Consider the following 21,478-nt stretch of genomic DNA (forward strand, 5'->3'; position numbering starts at 1 on the left):
TCCCATCATATTCATATACAACTTGTTTAGTCATTACCATAATTTGCAATTCTATACCATCACAAAGAGAGCTATAAATAATTTAGAACATATAGGTTTGGTTTTGTTATGATAAAGGCAAACTAAGTCATTTTTTGCTTCAATTCTGACCTAAGCTTTAATTACTGAATGAACTTTGCCTCAGATAAACTGAATCCTGGAAAAGACCTTAGTTTAAAAAGATCTAGATTCCCCACTGCCTACAGGGCCATAGCCAATCATGTTGACCTATGCCACGTATTTAGATGACTCTGAAGAGCAGAAGGAGGCTGATGCCTTTGCATAAATCTGCCTCACTTGCATCCAATTCACTTGCAAGTTAAAACGATCTTTTTGATATCATTAGTCTTCTTTGAAACCAAAAAACAATCAACAAAAATAGAACATATGAGTTCTTTGCCTTTTTCTCTAATTATCTTGGAAAATAGATCTAGCAGTGGTATTCATGGGTCAAAGGGTGGAAGTAATTGAACAACTTTTGGAGCATAATTCCAGATTGCTCTCCAAAAGGGTATATTAGTTCATAATTCCAAAAATAGTAAACAAATTTCCCACATCTCTTTCAATATTCAAGGCTTTCTTTTTCAATCATTACGACCAGTCTGTTAATTGTAAAATGATATATCAAGGTTGTTTGTAATACATTGTTGCAGTCTTTTAGCTAGTATTTTATTTCAGAATTTTGCATCCAGATTCCTTAATGAAATTGTTTTATAATTTTCTTTTTCTATATTTACTTTTCATGGTTCAAGCATCAGTATCATATTTGTTCTATAAAAGGAATTCGCTAGGACCCCTTCTTTGCCTATTTAATATTGGAATTAGCTAATCTTTAAATGTTATAAATCTGTCTTTTTTGTAGAAAGTTCATTATGACTTGTTCACTTTCTCTAAAATAGGTTTTTTTCTTTTCTACCATTAGGCAGTTTATAATTTTGCAAATATTCTTCCATTTCACTTAAATTGTTCATGTACTGGCATGTAATTGGGCAAAATTATTCATTATAATTGCTTTGATTCTGAGAGGGAAGATTAAAGTTCTCCACTATTATAGAACAACTATTTCTAATCTGTAAATACATTAAAATTTTCCTTTAAAAATTTGGATGTTTTAGTATTTGTTGCATAAGGTTCAGTATTGATATTGCTTTATTGTCTATGGCAACTTTTATTAAAATGTAGTTTTTTTATCTCTTTAATTAAATCTATTTGAGTTTTAACTTTAAGATTGTGATTTTTTACCCAATTTTTTTTTTTTGCATTAGCTAAGGTATGATAAATCTACTCCAGTCCTTTATTTTAACTTGGCATGTATCTCTCCACTTCTAGATTTCAAGGAGTTTTTGTTTTCTTCCCTAAGAGTTGGGATTCTTGTCTGATTTCTTTGATTTTCTTGATTTTCTTGAACTGCTTTCATTTATTTCCTAATTTTTTGTCAGTCTTTCTTATTTTTGATGACCTTCATAAGTTCTTTCAAGAACTCTTTGTGGATTTACAAGCATTTGATATTGCTTTTTTTGTGGTAGAAATGACTTTTTTTTTAACCTATCTTCCTCTGAATATTAATCCAGATCTTTTATGCCATAGAAGCTATTTATTTCAGGATTTTTCTCCTTTACTTATTCATTTAAAAATATATTTTGTTTTATTTTATTTTCAGTAGCTTATTATTATACTCATGTTTAAATTTAGAATTGTAATGTATCCCAATGCTTCTTATGAGATGATGATTACTGAAAAGTTGATACTGCAGTTGAAAATCATGTGTACCCGGTATGCCAGAAAACCAAGCCTTGTGAATTATTCAGATATCACAGGTGAAAAGTAAAATGGTTGTTTAACAGTCCCACAAAGTGTCTTTACCTTTCAAGAGAGAATTTAGGTGATTTATTATTACTTGTGTTTGAAGTATTTCTTAATGTGTATTACCAAATCTTTTAAATTTCTTTTTTAGAAAAGGGAACAAATAGGTGTCATATAGCTAACATGTACATTGTATATTGGCAATTTTTTCTAGAAGGGACACTCTTGATTCATTTTTGATAAGACCCTAGACATAGTCAACACTGAGATCTTCCAGGTAGAAGAAACAAACCAAACAATATTTAACCTATTTGATCTCTTCTCTTGGAGTCAGACTTTCATAGAACTAAATCCAGTCTATATGGCTCCATGGTTACATTTTTTTTCTTTCTTTCCCCTGGGAGGGATAACTATGAAATAAATATAAATATATTTCAGCAAACTGAAAGAATTGGAAATGCTTTGGTTTTCCAGGTAATAATTGCAAGCATGAGTTAACAAGTTACATGTGAGAATATCTGGCTTAACCATTTATTAAGTTTCATTTATGCATATAGCATGGGTAATACAAAGGCTAAAAAGTCTCTGTACTCTAAGAGTTTACACGCTGGTCAGGGTTGAAGAGGAAGGGAGAGACAAGACAGAAGCCAAGAAAATACAAATTACAAATTTATATTAGATTTCTCTCAAGGATATGAATTCACAAAAGAAGATGGAAGTTACAATTTCACCAAAAGGAAATTTCAGTAGGCAAAGGGATGGGGAAATCATGGGGCATTCTAGGAATAGACATAACTGTAAGATTTGGCAGAACAAGTCAATAAGAAGGAATTTGGAAATGTTAAGTGATTCAGTTAGATAAAGACACAGATTCATACAAAGATGAGATAAGGCAATAAAGATAGGGGAGGATCAGGTAATAAAAAGCCATACTAGACTCTAGAATTTGTTTAGTAGACAATAATGAGTCACTGAAAATTTTTAAATAGAGTGACATGATAAGATCTGTTCCTACTTCTCATTTTGTGTAAAGTTGTGAGTGGTGGTTGGAGAAGTAGTGAGGAGAAATGTTCAGAATACCCATTAAAATAAGACTATTTTTTGCTGTTACCTACCATATATATATATATATATAAAAGTTAACAAGGAGTTTTGGGGTTTTTTTTTTTACATTTTATCACCTTAAAATTAAAATGACTTCTTTAACTCTTCCTCTCTAATTTCTTTTAAAAAATAGTACAACTCATCTTCAAATGCCCAGGGAAATTTAGGAATGAATTTTAATGAAAATTATGTCCTATTTTACTCATGTTGAATTTGAGTTTATAGTGGGACATATAGGTAAAGATGTCTAGCAAGAGAAATTCAGGTCTAAGACCTCAGAACAGAAGCTATTTAATTTCAGTGCAAAATGCCAAAATACCTTGTTAAAAACTATTTCTAAAAATGTAATTCTCATAACAGAGATAGTCATATTTTAATGGGAATTTTACTCACAGTGATATGTAATTATGATTGTGGATGGTATAATAATAAACTCATCCTTCTTTGAAGTATTTGATCACAAAAAAGTCTAGAATTCATTTGTGAGAAGATAAAAAAACTTGTCAAGGTAAACTATTTTTCTGTACATAACCAGTAAGGGGAATACTTTGATCTAGGCTTTATTGTACATTGAATTACATGCTTTTAATAGCCTACAAATGTAAGGTGAGAATTTATTATGTTTCATCATAAATTTAATTCATTTGCATGTTTAAATTTTCTAAATTTACCTGAAATACTTTTAGTAATGATTAGTGACTAATATTGTCTCTATACATAAATCATTTGGCAGCATTCAGTGAAGAGAATATTGAATTCCATAAAAATTTATCACTTCATACATGTATATAAAGATTAAGGAGAAGTACAGCATCCAAAGAATAGTTTAGGAGATAAACTAGTTTTTAAAATCATGCAAAGGATTATTGTGACATATTTGAATATTAATCTCTAATAAAGAAAAACATTAGCAGCAGAAGAAAAAATAAGTTTAAAATTTTTCATCAGAGCCTAACCTGAACAAAGTCACCTCAAAAAAATATTAAAAAAGTAAAACTGCAAGTAAAGTAACAAATAGAAAATGGAAACGATCTGCAAAGATTTACATTAAAACAAATAAATTGATTTCACAGAATTGGAATTAAAGACAACAAAAAATGAGAAAAAGCTGCTGAACTGCAACAAGTACATAAAAGTGGTTCATAGTTGAGGTGACATTATTTTGAAGGCATTGAGGCAATAATTTGAAAGGGGGGGAATGTAAACAAAGTGGAGGCAGCTGGAAAGCAACTTGCATTTTACAGGATCAGATTACTCCATCAATAAAATAACACATGTTAGTATTCTCCCAAATAATCTCCCAAAAAAGTTATAACCTAACCTTTACACATTGCATCTATGTAGACACAATTACTTCATAAGAGGTAAAACCCCATAATAAATTCAAGATTCATTTGAAGTACTGAAGATTCTCTCTCTCTCTCTCTCTCTCTCTCTCTCTCTCTCTCTCTCTCTCTCTCTCTCTCTCTCTCATCTCAATCTCTCTGTCTGTCTCTGTATTATTATTATTCCCTCATTTTTCTAATCTATAAATCAAAATAATAATAGTACCTAATTCACAGAGCATTGGTAAGATAAAATGAGATAAGATTTTTAAAGTATCACATAAATGCTATTTATTACTATTAGGAGAATCTGAACAAGATATTTTTCTAAAGTTAAAACGACAAATAAATATTAAACTTTAAATATGAGATGCCTAAATTCCTCAATGAAAAAGCAAGCAAGCAAATAAATCCTGGAGATTTAAAAAAAAAAGATCATGGAAAATCAAGAAATTATTTATTCAAAGTAAAAATAAAACTTTTTAGACATTTCAGTGTAAATTGTCAAACATCAAAATTATCAAAGAAATAAACAAGATGCACAAGACAATGGATAACTTAAATTGGATGATGCAGATTTCAAAATGAGAGACTGAAAAAGACAATGATAGATTTGTAACTCAAAATTACAAAAGTGAAAATGCTCTGTTGTTCAAAGTCCTCCAAAATTTGAACTTTCCTACATTTCCTTACTCACCACCACATGCTCTTATAAACCAGTGACAATGGCATCCTTGCTGTTCCATGAACACAATGCCCCATCTCTCAACTCTAGGCATTTTTCACTCTACAGGCCTGGAACTTCCTCCCTCTTCAACTGTACCCCCTTGTTTCTCTTCCAGGTGCAGCTAAAATCTCATTTTCTAGAAGCCTTTTCCATTCTTCCTTAATGCTAGTGCCTTTCCTCTGTTGATTATATCAAAATTATTCTGAATGTTTCTTGTTTGTGCATAGTTGCTTCCCTGTTGTTTCCCAATTGGATTGTGGACTTCTTGAGAGCTGGAACTCCCAGCTCTTAGCACAATGTGTAGCACAAAGTAGACACTTAATATATTAATAATGTTTGTCTTTTCCATTTTCTAAGAAGACCATGTCATCAAGGAGGTGATGCCATGACAAGAATGTGAATTGGATTTGAGTGAGGGGGAGCTGTGCCAAATCACCAGCCTTACTTTCTCCTCCACAGCCATTTAAGTCCAGTGGCCAGATATGAATCAGGATGACTGGAGATGTGAGGCAATCAGGATTAAGTGACTTGCCAAGATCACACAGCTAGATAATTATTAAATGGCTGAGGCTAGATTTGACCTCCTGTCCTTCTGAATCCAAGGTTAGTGCTCTATTCACTGAACCAGAAGTGCTTACTGACTAAAAGAAAATTTGGAAATTAAAGCAAAAGGCAACGAAGATAATTTTGATATAACAAAAATGACTTTGATAAAACACCTACATTTGCATATATACCTATGTGCTTTAAAAAGCATGTATGAATCATATGCTTTTTGAAGCACATAGGTACATATGATATATATATATATATATATATATATATATATATATATTCAGAAATTCTGGGAAATTGTCTCCTTCAGTACGGTTTTCAGAAATTTTATTTTATTTTTTTTGCCAGATCTAGATAGATAGATAGATGAATGGGAGGATAGGTGGAAGGGTAGGTGAATATGGCTATAGATATAGACACAGATATAGAATAGATATAGATGTTAAAGATAGGTTAAATCACTCACTTCAAATCTGTGAAAAATTATACTATCATCAAAGATCTCACTCACAAGTATATATTTGAGAAAAATAAATAAAGGGATAAAGAAGAAGGAAGAATGTGTGGACAGAACAGAGCAATCAGAATCTGCTATAATTATGTAACTGAGAACACTAAACTCTAATCATTGAATAAAGTCAAGCATTTGACCAACTGTGCCCTTCCCATTTAAATTTACTCTTTCTAAAGTCATAATGGCTCTTACCAATTTATATTTTTTTATGCTCACAAACCATGTTTTAAATTAAATCACACTTTCCATGTTTTCCCATAGAACAAAAATTGGGTTTTCCAACCTACAGTTACAAAGCCCCATCCCACCACTCCACCCTCAATTACCTTACATATTTGTGTCTATAGTAGCCATCTCTCAGACAGGGAGCAGGGGGAGGAGGGAAGGGGAAAAAATGGGGGAGAAAGAAAATTACATGATAACTTTATTATATATTTTATTATATAATATATATTTTAAAAGAATAGCAGGTTGTACATAATAGAGTTGCAGTTTCATGTACCATCACTTTTTTTCCTATTCTACTGTATTATGGAAATGCTTATTTCATTTCTTAAGTAATAAATAAAATTTTAAAAAAAGAAAGAAAATACAAATGTTTGCCAGTCTCTAGCACTATGGTACCTTTTCATTGATAGTGACAGTGATATATTGATAAGTTTTTTCTGAAGCAGTGATTATATTCATTCTGGCTTAGTGACTGCATAAGTTTTTGAATGAAGTAGGATCTATTTTATAATTTCTTTGATAATCTTTGATTCCATTCTTACAATTTTTAATGGCAGAATCTTAAAAGTAGAAGAAATCGGGGCAGCTAGGTGTTGCAGTGGACAAACCACTAGCTCTGAAGTCAGGAGGACCTGAGTTCAAATATGACTACAGGCACTTAATAATTACCTAGCTGTGTGACCTTGGGAAAGTCATTTAACCCCATTGCCTTGCAAAAGCTTTAAAAAAGTGAAAGAAATCTTAATTTAATCTAACAAAAGCAATACTAATGAAAGCATACCAAAAAGTTCTCATCTAACCCCTGTCTGAAATCCAGCAATGTACAGAATCCCATTCCCAAGGAATAGTTTTCTAAGTGGTCCATTTAAGTTTTCAAAAAAGCTCAGTCAGAGATATGCTGATAAATATTTTACAACCTGCTCTCTGGAAAAACAAAAGTACATCCAGCATAAAGTAAATGTTTAATCTGCATTCTCCATTGCTTTCTTAAGTCTAAAATCCAATCAACAATAAAAATGAATCAAGATCTAATTTGTAGTTTGCAGATTTCTGAGATGGAAATGCTTCCATGAACAAATTAACAAGTGGCTCTTCAGAGCCAGTGAAAATACATTCCAAAGTCCAATTTATTTGATTACCATTAGAAAGTTTTTATTTGTTTGTTTAAATATCAAAATGAAATGTGTTTCTTTGTAATTTCTAGTCACAGTTGTTCAACATTGTAGCGACAAACAGAACAAGTTGAATCCCTCTTTACATAATATTTCAAATTTCTGGACGAAACTATTACATCCCACCTAATTCTTTTCTTCTTTAAACATTCTCAGATACCTCAACCAATTCTCTTATGACATGGATTCAAGATCCTTTATTCTTTTGTTTTCCCTTCTCTGGATTTTTGTCATGTTATTAATATTCTTTCTAAATTGTGGTGGTTATAACTAGCAGTTTTAGTACTGGAAAATACAGGGATTAATATAACAAATTTTCAGTGAAATCATTTACACCTCAGAAATCAAAAAACAGAAATACTACAAATCAAAATTTGATTTATTATTTGTCGATTCTCTTGTATTTTCAGAGAATCAATAGTTAAACATTTAGTAGAGCATCCCCAGCAATAGATCTCTAGAAATGGTCTGGCAAATTACAGAAGGACTTTAAGTCTTCTTATTCCTGAAAGTGATATCCTAATTAATGATGCCTAAGTTTTCATTAGCTTTATTACTACAGTTTTACACTGTTCATTCAGATTGATCTTGTAGACCATTGAATCAGAGAATTTTTTTTTCAGTTTTATATATAATAAAATTTAATTAAGTCAAATTTAATATATCTTATACTTAACCCTCGGTATTAGATTTCTGATCTATGTTAAATGAATGATATTAATACTAAGTATTTATTAAATGTTTACAGAATATGCTAAACTCTGAAAATACAAATGGAAAAGTGAATAGTCCAAGATCTATAGGAAACTACATTCTAATGGAGGAGAAAACAAATATGGAAGGTTTCCGTTGCAAATCAGAAGGAAAAGTCCCATGGTCCTTAAGGTGCAGTGGCAAAGTAGATATCATTTTCATGTCATTTCTTCTGATAAAAATTACATTTGTTTCTAATTTGCCAATTCAAAGAACTTTTTTGTTTCCTGGGTCTTCAATATCTTTGTCTGTAGCTCCTGAAGAAGCAGTTTCTGGGTGGCATCTGTACAAGATTGTTTCCTAGGTTGATGGCTATAGGCATTGAACTGGAAGCATTATTATTCCCCAAACTCTTAGATTCTTGGCTCAAGGATGTCTTCACCAGAAGGTGGTGATGGTAGTGATTATTTGTCCTGCCAAGCACATGCTGCCTACTGTCTTTGCTTCAAGATGCTTTAACTAGGTTGTTAGTCTATTGTGTGGGTGATCATTGGTTGACAATCAGTGGAGATGACAGGCACCCTCTCAACAGCTGCTTCTTATGTTGACTTTGAGGGCTAAGCTAAAAATAGGATCTGTGGAATGAAGGTGAAGTGCTACCTGTTGATAATAGTTGGTCAGAAGTTGTGGGAGTGGGCCACTTCTGAATAAGGATTTCTCCCCTTGGTGATTGACTGAACTGAATTCAAATATGGTGCTTTTGGGGATCCTGCTATTCCCAAGTATAGAATTTTCCATTTGTCCCTGATGAATTTCAAGATCCTTTTTTTTGGATTCTGATTGCCATCCTGGATTAGCTATATCTCCAAACTTTGCTTCTCCAACAAATTGCCTTTATCCAGGTGATGAATACAAAAATTTCAAACAGTTCTGCATCCATAAAGGAACTACAAAGGTGATTTCTTGCCAACTTCATATTAAACCACTAGCAACTACTCTTAGAATTTGATGTCTTAACTAGTTCCCAGTCTATCTAAAAGTATTATTACTTGGTCAATAATTTGCCATCCTATTCAGGAAGAATGGTAAAACATACATTAATATATAGTTTCTCTTAGTTCTCCTTATATCTACTTGACTGCTATTTCTCAGTCACCTTTGCTAGCTCTTCACTGAGGTCACTCTCACTGTGGGCATCAGTTACTTCTATATTACTCCTCATGGAGGTCTGATCTATTCTCTTCACAAATTTGCATGTCATCCTTGCGCAGGGGCCATGCTAATCTTCTCTGTATCGTTCCAATTTTAGTATATGTGCTGCCGAAGCGAGCACTCTGATCTATTCTCAAAGTGACAATTACCATCTATTTTCATTTAATTTTGAGATATATTCAATCAATTTCTCATTCAACTGGGTCTTAGATGTCTAAAACTGGACATCCCAAATACATCTTAAATTCAATATGCCCACAACTCATTATATTTCCCCTCCCCTCTTTTCTCTTTTTCAGAATATTCCATTTGTAATTGAGATCTTCACTAGGCATCACCCTCAACTCTCTCTCTCTCTCTCTCTCTCTCTCTCTCTCTCTCTCTCTCTCTCTCTCTCTCTCTCTCTCTCTCTCTCTCTCCCCCCCCCCACCCCTCACCCTTTTCAATCTGTTGCTAAGTCATGTCCCTTTTACCTTCCTAATATCTCTGGTAAATGCACACTTCTCTCCTCTGACATTGCCACCACTCTAATGGTGGCCATTATCACATCACAGACTTTTACAATACTCTTCTGACTGTTCCTCCTGCCTCAAACTCTCCCTGCTACAGTCCATCTTTAACTCAGCTACCAAAGTGATCTTCCTAAGATCAAATTCAATGATGTCACATACAAACACACACACACACACACACACACACACACACACACAAATAAACACAGAGTCAAGTATAAAATATTGTTTGATTTTCAAAGATATCCTTTCTTGATTTCTTAAACTTTTTTTCCCTTCTACCCACTGGTCTACTTGGTAATCTTCACTCACATTATTACATTTGCCAACATTATTATTTTTTTTAGGTTTTTGCAAGGCAAATGGAGTTAAGTGGCTTGCCCAAGGCCACATGGCTAGGTAATTATTAAGTGTCTGAGACTGGATTTGAACCCAGGTACTCCTGACTCCAGGGCCGGTGCTTCATCCACTGCACCACCTAGCCGCCCCAACATTATTATTTTTAACTAAATATTCCTCTGACTGGAATTTTCTTCTTCTTCAACTCTACCTCTTGGTTTCCTTGGCTTCCTTCAAGCTTCAACTAAAACTTCACTTTTTAAAAAGAAGCTTTTCTGGATCTCATAGTCCTTAATCCTAATACTTTTTCTTTTGAGATTGCCCTCATATACATATATATATATATATATACATATATATATATATGTCATATCATATGTACATAATTATTTGCATGTTGTCTTCCAATTAGAATTTGAAAGTAGGAATTGTTTTTGCTGTTTCTTTATATCCCAGTTGCTTAGAATACTGTCTGACTCATTTATTTAATTAAATAAGGTATTAAATAAATGGTATTGACATGTAGACATATTTACTTTATTAAATAAACTGTTTTTACTAAACCTGAAATTTTCTTGATAAAGAAAGTTCTTGAAGAAACTTCCCTTACCATTATATAGTGAAAATTCTCTGAAATTTATAGTTTAGAGATTCACCTGAGAGATTGAGATACACAGCACATCACAGGCAGTATATGTTGGAAGTGGGAGTTGAATCCAAGTGTTTCTGTCACCAAAACCAACTCTTTAACAATAAGCAAATGCTTTTCAAGTGTACTCTGTAGCATTTTTCCTTATCTACCATCTTATTAATACTATTAAAATAAAAGAAAATGAAATCATGAACTGCTATCAAGTATGAACTGTTTGTAGAGCACTAGCCTTAGAGTTAGGAAGCCAAGAGTTCAAATCCAGTCTCACACACTTAACACTTACTAGCTATGTGATCTTGGTAAGGCCCTGATTGCCTCACTTCCGGGGTCATCTCCAGTCAAGCTGATTCATTTCTGGCCACTGGACCAATCTGGTTCTGGAGGAGAAAGTGAAGTTGGTGACTTAGCACAGCACCCCCTCATTCAGATGCAATTCATGTGCTTGTCATGGCATCACCTCTCTGAAGTCAGGGTCTGTTTCAAAAATAAAGGGCAAGAGTCATCTAGATCCAAGTATGTACTACTTCCTTCTTAATAAGTTCTTAATCTATTAAATTATTTGTTCTTGAATTTCACAAGATTTACACAAAGACATTGACCTCTATTTTGTGGATTCTCTTCCCTCTTTCCTTTTTTGACAATGTCATAAATCATATATCATCACACTCTTTCAGATATCAACAACAGGTGCTAAGCAATCACACCTGATGCGTCATTCAGAACCATGGTTTGGAGATCATTGAGACCTGGTGGCTTCTACTTTTTAAGGAAACCTATGTATTTTTTTTATTATCTCATTACTTGTCCTGTGTATCAAATTCTTCTTATAAAATTTATTTATTTTTGAATTTTACAACTCCCCCCCCCAATCTGGCTTCCCACCCTCCATGGAAGACAGTCTGCTAGTCTTTGCATTGCTTCCAGGCTATACATTAATCTAAATTGAGTGTGTTGAGAAAGAAATCATATTCTTTACAGAAAAAAAAATAATATAGGAAAATTACATAATAAGATAATGTTTAGCTTTGTTTTTTTTTAAATTAAATATAATAGTCTTTATTCTTTGTTTAAATCCCACAATTCTTTCTCTGGATACAGATGATATTCCAAATTGTCACTGATGAAATGAACAAGTCCATTAAGATTGGTAATCACCCCCATGTTGTTGTTAGGGTGTACAATGTTCTTTTGGTTCTGCTCATCTCACTCAGCATCAGTTCATGCAAATTCCTCCAGGCTTCTCTGAATTCCCATCCCTCCTGGTTTTTAAAAGAACAATAGTATGCCATAATGTACATAAACCATAATTTGTTCAGCCATTCACCATTTGAAGGACATTCACTCAATTTCCAATTCTTTGCCATCAAAAATAGATCTGCTATGAATATTTTTGTACAAGTGATGTTTTTACCCCTTTACATGATCTCTTCAGGATATAGAACAAGTAATGGTATTGCTGGAACAAAGGGTATGCACATTTTTATTGCCCTTTGGGTATAATGCCAAATTGCTCTCCAGAAAGGTTGGATGAGTTCACAGCTCCACCAAAAATGTATTAGTATACCAGATTTCTCACACCCCTTCTAATATTGATCATTACCCTTTCTGATCATATTGGCCAGTCTGAGAGGTGTGAGGTGGGACCTCAGAGATGCTTAAATTTGTATTTCTCTAATCAGTTATGATTTAGAGCAATTTTACATATATCTATGGATCACTATGATTTACTCATCTTTAAATTGACTTTGCATATCCTTTGACCAATTGTCAATTGGGGAAGGGTTTGTTTTTTTATAAACTTGACTCAGTTCTCTCTCTCTCTCTCTCTCTCTCTCTCTCTCTCTACATATATATATATATATATATATATATACATACATATATATATTTAGAAATGAATTCTTTGTCAGAAATACTAGTTGTAAAAATTGTTTCCCAAATTACTACATTTCTTTTGATCTTGGTTATGGTGGTTTTGTCTATGCAAAAATTTCTTAATTTAATGTAATCAAAACTATATAGTTTGTTTTTAATGATGTTCTACATTTTTTCCTTGGTCATAAACTGTTTCCCTTTCCATAGATATGATAGGCAAACTATTCCTTGATCACTTAGTTTGCTTATAATATTGACTTTTATATCTAAATAGTGTATGCATTTTGATTTTATCTTAGTATAGGGTGTGAGGTGTTGGTCTAAACCAAGTTTCTGCCATGCAAATTTGTAATTTTCCTAACAGTTTTTATTGAAGAGATAGTTTTTATCCCCAAAAGTGGACTCTGGGTTTATCAAACAACAGATTGCTATAATCATTTCCTGCTATTGCACCTAGTCTATTCTACTGATCCACCACTTTATTTCATAGTCAATACCAGACAGTTTTGATGATTGGTAATTTATAATATAATTTTAGATCTTGTAGGGTTAAGCCACATTCCTTTGCACTTTTTTTCTTCATTAAATATCTGGAAACTTTTGACTTTTTATTTCTCCATATGAATTTACTTACATTTTTTTAAACTCATTAACGTAACTTTTTGGAATTTTGATTGGTGGGGCACTAAATAAGTCATTTAATTTAGGTAGAATTATCATTTTTATTATATTAGCTTGACCTACCCATGAGCAGTTGATATTTGCTCAGTTTTTTAAATCTAATTTTATTTTGATACAAGTGTTTTGTAGTTGTTTTCATAAAATTTCAGAGTCTGCCTTCACAGGTAGACTCCCAATTATTTTATATTGTCTGGTTACTTTGAATGGGATTTCTCTTTCTAGCTCTTTCTGTTGCAATTTGCTAGTCATGCATAGAAAAGTTGAGGATTTAAGAGGGCTCATTTTATATCCTGCAACTTTGCTAAAGTTTCTAATTATTTCTAGAAAATTTTCTATGATTTTTTTTAGGATTCTCTAGATATACCATCATGTCATCTGCAAAGAGTGAGAGTTTTCTCTCTTACTCCCCAATTCTAATTCCTTCAATTTCTTTTTTCTTCTCTTATTGCTGAAGCTAACATTTCTAACACAGTATTGAATAGTAGTGATTATATTGGGCAGCCTTGTTTCATTCCTGATCTTATTGGGAATGCCTCTAGCTTATCCTCATTGCATATAATGCTTGTTGATAGTTTCAGATAGATACTGTTTATGATTCTAAGGTACATTTTGTTTATTCCTATGTTCTCTAGTGCTTTTATTAAGAGTGGGTGTTGTATTTAGTCAAAGGCTTTTTAAGCATCTATTGAGACAATCATAAGATTTCTGATAGGTTTGATAGTGATATAGTTAATTAAACTAAGAGTTTTCCTTAATATCTAACCAATCTTGCATTCCTGGGATAAATCCTGGTTGATCATAGTGTATTATCATAGGGATAATTTGCTGTAATCATGTTCCTAAGATTTTATTTACAATTTTGGCATCTATATTCATTAGGGAGATAGGTCCATAGTTTTCTTTCTCTGTTTTGCCTCTTCTTGGTTTAGTTAAGAGCACCATATTGGTGTCATAGAAATAGGGAGAGTTCCGTCCTCATCTATATAGAATTGGAACTAATTTTTCCTAAAATGTTTGATAGAATTCACTTGTGAATCTGTCTGTCCCTGGAGATTATTTTTAGGGAGTTCAGTAATAGCTTGTTGAATTCCTTTTTCTGAGATAGAGTTATTTAAGAATTTGATTTCCTCTTCATTTAACCTGGGCAACTTATATTTTTGTAAATATTCATCTATACCACTTAGATTGTCAGATTTATTGGCATAAAGTTGGGCAAAGTAATTTCCTCCTCATTGGTGGAGAGTTCATCTTTTTCATTTATGATACTGGTAATTTAGCTTTCTATTTTCTTTTTTTTTAAACAAATTGACCAGAGATTTATCAATTTTTTTTGGTTTTTTCCATAAAACCAACTCTTGGTTTTATTTATTACTTCAATAGTTTTCTCACTTTTGATGTTATTAATTTCTCCTTTAAGTTTTAGAATTTCTACTTTGGTATTTAATTGGGGGCTTTTAATTTGTTCTTTATCTAATTTTTTTAGTTGTATGTTTAGTTCATTGATTTCCTCTTTCTCCAATTTCTTCATGTAAGCATTTAAAGATATAATATATCCCCTGACAACTGCTTTGACTGTATCCAAAATGTTTTGATATATTGTTTCATTATTGTCATTATCTTGGATGAAATCATTAATTATTTCTATAATTTGTTGTTTGATCCAATCATTCTTTAAAATGAGGTTATTTAGTTTCCAATTAGTTTTAGGTCTATCTCTCCCTGGCCCATTACTACATGTCATTTTTATTGTATTATGATCTGAAAAGGATGTATTCACTATTTCTGCCTTTCTGTATTTGATTATTAGGTTTTTAAGCTGTACTAAGTGTTAATTTTTGTGTAAGGGCCATATACTGCAGAAAAAGATCATATTCCTTTCTATCTCCATTCAACATTCTCCAAAGGTCTTTCATGTCTAGGTTTTCTAACATTCTATTTCCTCCCTTCACCTCCTTCTTTCTTATTTTATGGTTAGATTTATGTAAATCTTAGAGCAGGAGTTTGAGATTTCCCACCAGTAGAGTTTTGCTGGCTTTGTCTTCCTGTAACTCATTCAACTTCTCTAAAAATTTGGATGCCATATCACTTGGTGCATACATATTCAGTACTGAAATCACTTCATTGAATATGGTACCTTTTAAGGAGGATATAGTTTCTTTCCTTATCTCTTTTAATGCTACCTATTTTTATAGCTTCTTTGTCTGAGATAAGGATTGCCACCCCTGCTTTTTTTTCACTTCAGCTGAAGCAAAATATATTTTTCTCCAATCTTTTATCTTTTCTCTGTATGTATCTCTCTGCTTCAAATGAGTTTCTTCTAAGCAGCATATTTTAGCATTCTGGTTTTTAATCCACTCTGCTATTCACTTACATTTTATAGGAGGGTTCATCCCATTCACATTTAAAGTTATAATTATTAACTTTTTATTGTCCTCCATGCTATCTTCCCTCTGTTTGTATTTTCCCCTTTTTCACTTTATCCATATCTCCAGTCTTTTGTTTCTGAATACCACCACCTTCAGTGTGTTTGCCCCTTATATCAATGACCCCCCTCTTTTCTTTCCCTTTTCCATTTGCCCTTTCTTCCTTCTGTTACTTCCTCTGTTCCTCTTTTCCTCCCCCCTCCCCCTTTCCCCTTATAATACTTAAAAGGTAAGATAAATTTCTCAACTTACCTGAGTGTGTGTATGAGAGTAAGCTTCAGGTGGTTCTCATCTCCTCTTTTCTTCCCCTCTATTGCCATATGTCCTTTGTACCTCTTTATGAAATGAGATTCACTTCAGTCTCCTTCATCTTCCTGCATCTTTATTGCCCCCCCTTTTTAAGGAGATATTGTTTTTAAATGATTCTATCAGAGTCATGATTAAGTCATGAGGGTGCATCACTTCTGGCTAAGTATATTCTGTCTAAAAGAGTTACAAATCTTGAGAGTTGTGAGAATCTTTCTCCCAGGTGGAGATATAGTCAGTTTCATCTTATTGGATAAAAGTTTTTTTCTTTACTCTTTTTTTTATCTTTTCATGTGTCCCTTGAGTCTCCTGTTTGATGTCCCAGTTTTCTATTTAGTTCTGGTCTTTTCATCAGGAAGAATTAGAAGCCTTTTATTTCATTAAATGTCCATCTTTTCCTGAAGGCTCAGCTTTGCCAGATAGTGTATTTTTCACGGCATTCCAAGCTCCCTAGCTCTTTGGAATATCATATTCCAGGCCCTTCTATGCTTTAATGTTGATACAGCCATGTCCTCTGTAATCCTTACTGTGGTGTCTTGGTATCTAAATTGTTTCTTCCTGGTTACTTTCAGGATTTTCTCTTTTATCTGATAGTTCTGGAATTTGACCACAATATTCCTTGGTGTTTACATTTTAGCATCCCTTTCTGGAGGCAATCGATATATTCTTTCAATAATTATTTTGCCCTCTGGTTCCATGATATCAGGGCAGTTTTCCATCACTAAATCCTGTAATATTAAGTGCAGGCTTACTTTTCTCTTCAGTGTTTTCAAGAAGCCCAGTGATTCTTAAGTTGTTTTTCTGGTTCTATCCTTGAGATCAGTGGTTTTGCTGATGAGGTATTTTACATTTTCTTCTATTTCTTCTTTTTTTGGTCTAGTTTAACAGATTTTTGTTGTCTCATGAAGTTATTAGTTTCCACTGATTCCATTCTTTTTGTTTTAGGTTTTTTCAAGACAAATGGGGTTAAGTGGCTTGCCCAAGGCCACACAGCTAGGTAATTATTAAGTGTCTGAGGCCAGATTTGAACTCAAGTACTCCTGACTCTAGGGCTGGTGCTCTATCCACTGCACCACCTAGCCACCCCCATCCTTTTTTTTAGAGAAGAATTTTCTTCATTTACCTTTCGCAACTCTTCTTACAAATGGACAATTCTATTTTTGAAGGAGTTTTCCATTTTCCCATATTTAGTTTTGGGAGAATCATTTTCCTTTTGCATTTGACCAATTGAGGTTCTGAGAGAATTATTTTCTTTTTGTATTTGTCCAGTTGTGTTTTTCAAGGATTTGTTTTCTTGTTGTGAGATGTTAGTTTTCTCTGGCAAGTTGAAAATTTTCTCTTGTGTTTCTTTTCCCAATTTTTCCAATTGATTTACACTGTTTCCTGATTTCTTCTAGGAACTCGTTCTGGGCTGGAAACCAATTCATATTTTCCTCAGACATTCAAGATCTCTGTGGGTTAGAATATGTGCTTTCAAACTATTTCTCAATAGGCCCTCCCTTGTCTCTGGCCTTTCTTCATTTTCCTAGAACCTTGTGTTGGGGGAGGGGCTTATTCTCAGTGGTTTGCTTTTGAAAACCCTAGAGGCTTTGTTCACTTGCCTTAGTAACTCTACGTGGACCAGCCAGTAGGGGACGCTGGTTACTTTCTCTGGAGCATCTATGGTCCTGATTTGAGGCCAGTTCCCTAGACCTGGAGGGGTAGGGAAGCCAAATTATCCTTGACAATGTGGGCTGGACCCTGGAGCTAGAATATTAATCTCCCTTTCAGCTGAGGGAGCTCTGCTGCTGAGGCTTGGGGTGGGGGTCTGTTATGGTATTTGTTCTGGTAAGAGGGCTTGGCTGAAAGTATGGAGCTTGTGGTCCCAAGCTCAACAGATCAATGTTCAGCCTCACTCTGCAGCTCTCTGTGCTGGAATTCATCATCTAGCCCCTCTGGGGCTCCCCAGACCTCTACTCCCATGGCCAAAGATCCCTTGGACCCCGGTTCCCACAGTCAAAGCCTCCCAAGACTGATCTTAGGTTTGTCCTCCTCACCCCACCCCTGCTGTCTCTCTACCCCCGGTTCACCCATGGTCCCTTGAGACAGACCTTTTGGTAGGTGTTCTCCTAGCTTCTCTTTCTGGGTTTTGTAGATCTAATTTCTGTTAAGAGGTTTCTTTCATATTATTTCTTAAGGGGAAACCAGGAGACCTTAGCACAGTGCCTGGCTTCTCTCTGCCATCCTGACCAGAAGTCTGTGTATCAACTTATTAGCCATTTTTATTCTCTCATTTTTAATGCAATTTTTGTCACAATCAAAGGAAGAATAAAAATTGAGTAGTTCTTTCTGTTTTTAATTATCATTTGTCCCATTCATCCCAAGCAGAAGCCCTATTCCTTCTTTGGTCCTCTCTTTCCCTTTTATACTCAAATATTCAATATTTACATCTCAGGGGTTCTTTCAAATAATACAAATCTCATCTAATCATACCTGGTATTCCATAAAACATAATCATGTCCTCACTTAGATCACAGAAAACTAGACCATAGAGTTGCAGACCTTCTTTGTTTCATCCTGCTGAAAGACATAGCATTGGAGTGCCCTGGCTGCCAAACTGCTATCATTCATTCTTGCTATTTGACCAGCTCACTTCCCGTTGAAAATGTCTTTTATTCCTTGTTCTCCTTTCAAGTGCTTCTTTGATTATATATTGTAATTTTTCAAACCAACAGCAACACTATCTTTTTTTTTGTTCCTTGTTTTCTTAGCCATTAAAATATGGGCTTTGTCATTCCTGATACCTCTTTTATAGGACTATATCAAACTCACATTTATTTCTTTAATTTCCTTTTCATTAGAATTTTTTAAAAATCTAAGCTATCTGATGAGTTCTAGTGTATATGCATTAATCACTGTAGTCAAATTCGGTCTTTCTTCCTCATCAGAATTGTTTTCTTTTGTCTTCAAATTTTGGTCTTGAATTTCCCATCACTCTCAGGCTAAATTCAGCTATAGAACCATGCAGTCCTCTTCTGCTATCTTCTTTCCCACAATCTAGGATTCATGACACACCATTTCTGATATACCTCTCCTCTTTCAAAAATTCTGGATCATTGAATTTTTCCATAATTATGATATCATACTTCTGTACCAGAATTATGATCTATTTTTCCAAATTCTGCATTATCTTTCAGCCCAGGTGGTCCACTCAAGTTACCAATCACATTTATTCTAGTCCTATCCATGCTTCACTTCATTCTTTGCTTTTCTTCCTAACAGATATCTTAAAACCCAGTCTAGAAATGATGGTTCATAAGGTATAATTTCTACCTCAATTGTCAACTGCAGCCAGGATGATCTCAAGTCTCTTCCCATCTTTTATCAGTTGCCTTGACTCGGCAAACATCTCCCACCTGTCCACTCACATTTCTTCAAAACTACAATCAAATAAACTCTGTCATTGTTCTTGAAAAGCTTATGTCAATCTTTGTTTCCCTATGGTTACTTTCATCATCTCAATAATTTTGAAAACAAATTTTGTTCCCTGAATACTATTCCCCTTTCCAGATTGTCTACTCCTATTAGTATGTAAACTCTTCAAAGTCAGAGACTGTATTTACTTCTGTATTTGTATTCCTATTCTGCTAAGAAATAGTCTTGGTATAGAATAATCATGTAATAAGTGGTTAGTGGATAGTATCTGGAGTTAGGAAGACTTATTTTTTAAGGTTTAAATTAGGCCTCAGACATCTACTACCTGTGTAACCTTGGGCAACCCACTCAAACCTATTTGCCACAGCTTCCTCATTTGTAAAATGAACCAGAAGAAGAAAATTCTAAACCATTTCAGTATATTTGCCAAGACAATCCCAAAGGGGGTCACAAAGAGTCAAACACAACTGAAAATGATTGAACAACAATAACATAATAATGTAATAAATGCTTTCATGCTCATGAATTTGTTCAACATGCCATCCGTTATTCCTCAATATTCTCTACTATGCTTCCCTGATTAAATTCCTTTCTTCAGGGTGACTAGGTGGCGCAGTGGATGAAGCACTGGCCCTGGAGTCAGGAGTACCTGGGTTCAAATCTGGTCTCAGACATTTAATAATTACCTAGCTGTGTGGCCTTGGGCAAGCCACTTAACCCCATTTGCCTTGCAAAAACCTAAAAAGAAATTCCTTTCTACATTTTACTACATAGTATTACTCCTTCCCCTATCCTTTACTTATTCTATTTCCTTTGAATAGTTTTTATACAAAACCATATTCAATTAATAGTTTTTATTTCAGCATGTTTCAGTTGATGTTCATTAATAACTTTGCCCCCTTATTATAGGACCTCTGGTTTCTCTTTCCAGTTGCCTAAATTTGGGTCATTGGAGTTAGACATTTGAGATTTGCATTTTACTACAAGTTCATTTCTTGAATTTTGTCTCTTGACAAATGCTGTGTGTCAATTCTAATTCTTCCTTTAGTGCAGCTACTGCTAAATGTAGCATTTAGCTTGGTCAATATGTATAATCAGTTTTTACCCTCCCTGATTTTTTAATTTTCATTTTCATTGTACGTTCAAGGAACCAAGCATTTTTATGTATATACACATATATATGCTAACAACTAATTACATATATACATAATTTACAACTAACAAAGACTGGTTAAAAATATTTTTTAACCAGTCTTTGTTAGTTGTACTCCATCTTTTGTCTCCATTATATATTAAGTCAGATCAGAAATGGAAATCCCATTCTCAAGTATTATGTTCTCAGCCTGCTTCTCACTTTCACATCATTTTTGTTTTGATTTTTTGAATACTTTTTCATTAATGAAAAGAAATAAGGAAAATGTGTGTATTTGTGAATGTGTATGTGTGTGTCTTAATAGGTGTCTAGGACAATCTTTGGCAAAAATTTCTAGGTCCTTTTTCTAGGTCCATTCATGCCTTCATGAATGATTATAAGTGGCTATATGGTTGACAAATATTTAATAATCAGCTCTCAAAGAAAAACAAATAAGATTGACATTTTTAAGTATAATCTGCATTATTAATGTTTCTTCAATCATTTCCTTAAATCTATAAAATTAAAAAAAGCAATAAAGAAATCAAAGATTTGTAGAATTTGTTGATTTCTGAGATATAAGAATATACACTGAACATTTTAAAATCATCTCACTTTGTGGTATGAGTTGGCTCTAGTATGGTCTTGGACATAGCCTGAGAAAGGCAACAGTTCACTCTATTGTTGTTATCAAGTCAATAATGGAAATCTTGACACCACAAATGAAGAAATTACAAACAACTACCACTTACTTGATGTGTTACATAGATAA

At 33.5% G+C, this 21,478-nt stretch overlaps 1 non-coding gene across 1 annotated transcript; it reads right to left on the minus strand.

Annotated features, from left to right (window-relative positions):
- Positions 1-9,386: 9,386 nt before the first annotated feature.
- On the minus strand, positions 9,387-9,493 carry LOC141503616 (U6 spliceosomal RNA). Its single transcript, XR_012472962.1, has one exon. It is a non-coding gene; the product is annotated as a U6 spliceosomal RNA (small nuclear RNA).
- Positions 9,494-21,478: the final 11,985 nt, after the last annotated feature.

Source organism: Macrotis lagotis, chromosome X (genome assembly GCF_037893015.1).
Source record: "Macrotis lagotis isolate mMagLag1 chromosome X, bilby.v1.9.chrom.fasta, whole genome shotgun sequence".
NCBI lineage: Eukaryota > Metazoa > Chordata > Mammalia > Peramelemorphia > Peramelidae > Macrotis > Macrotis lagotis.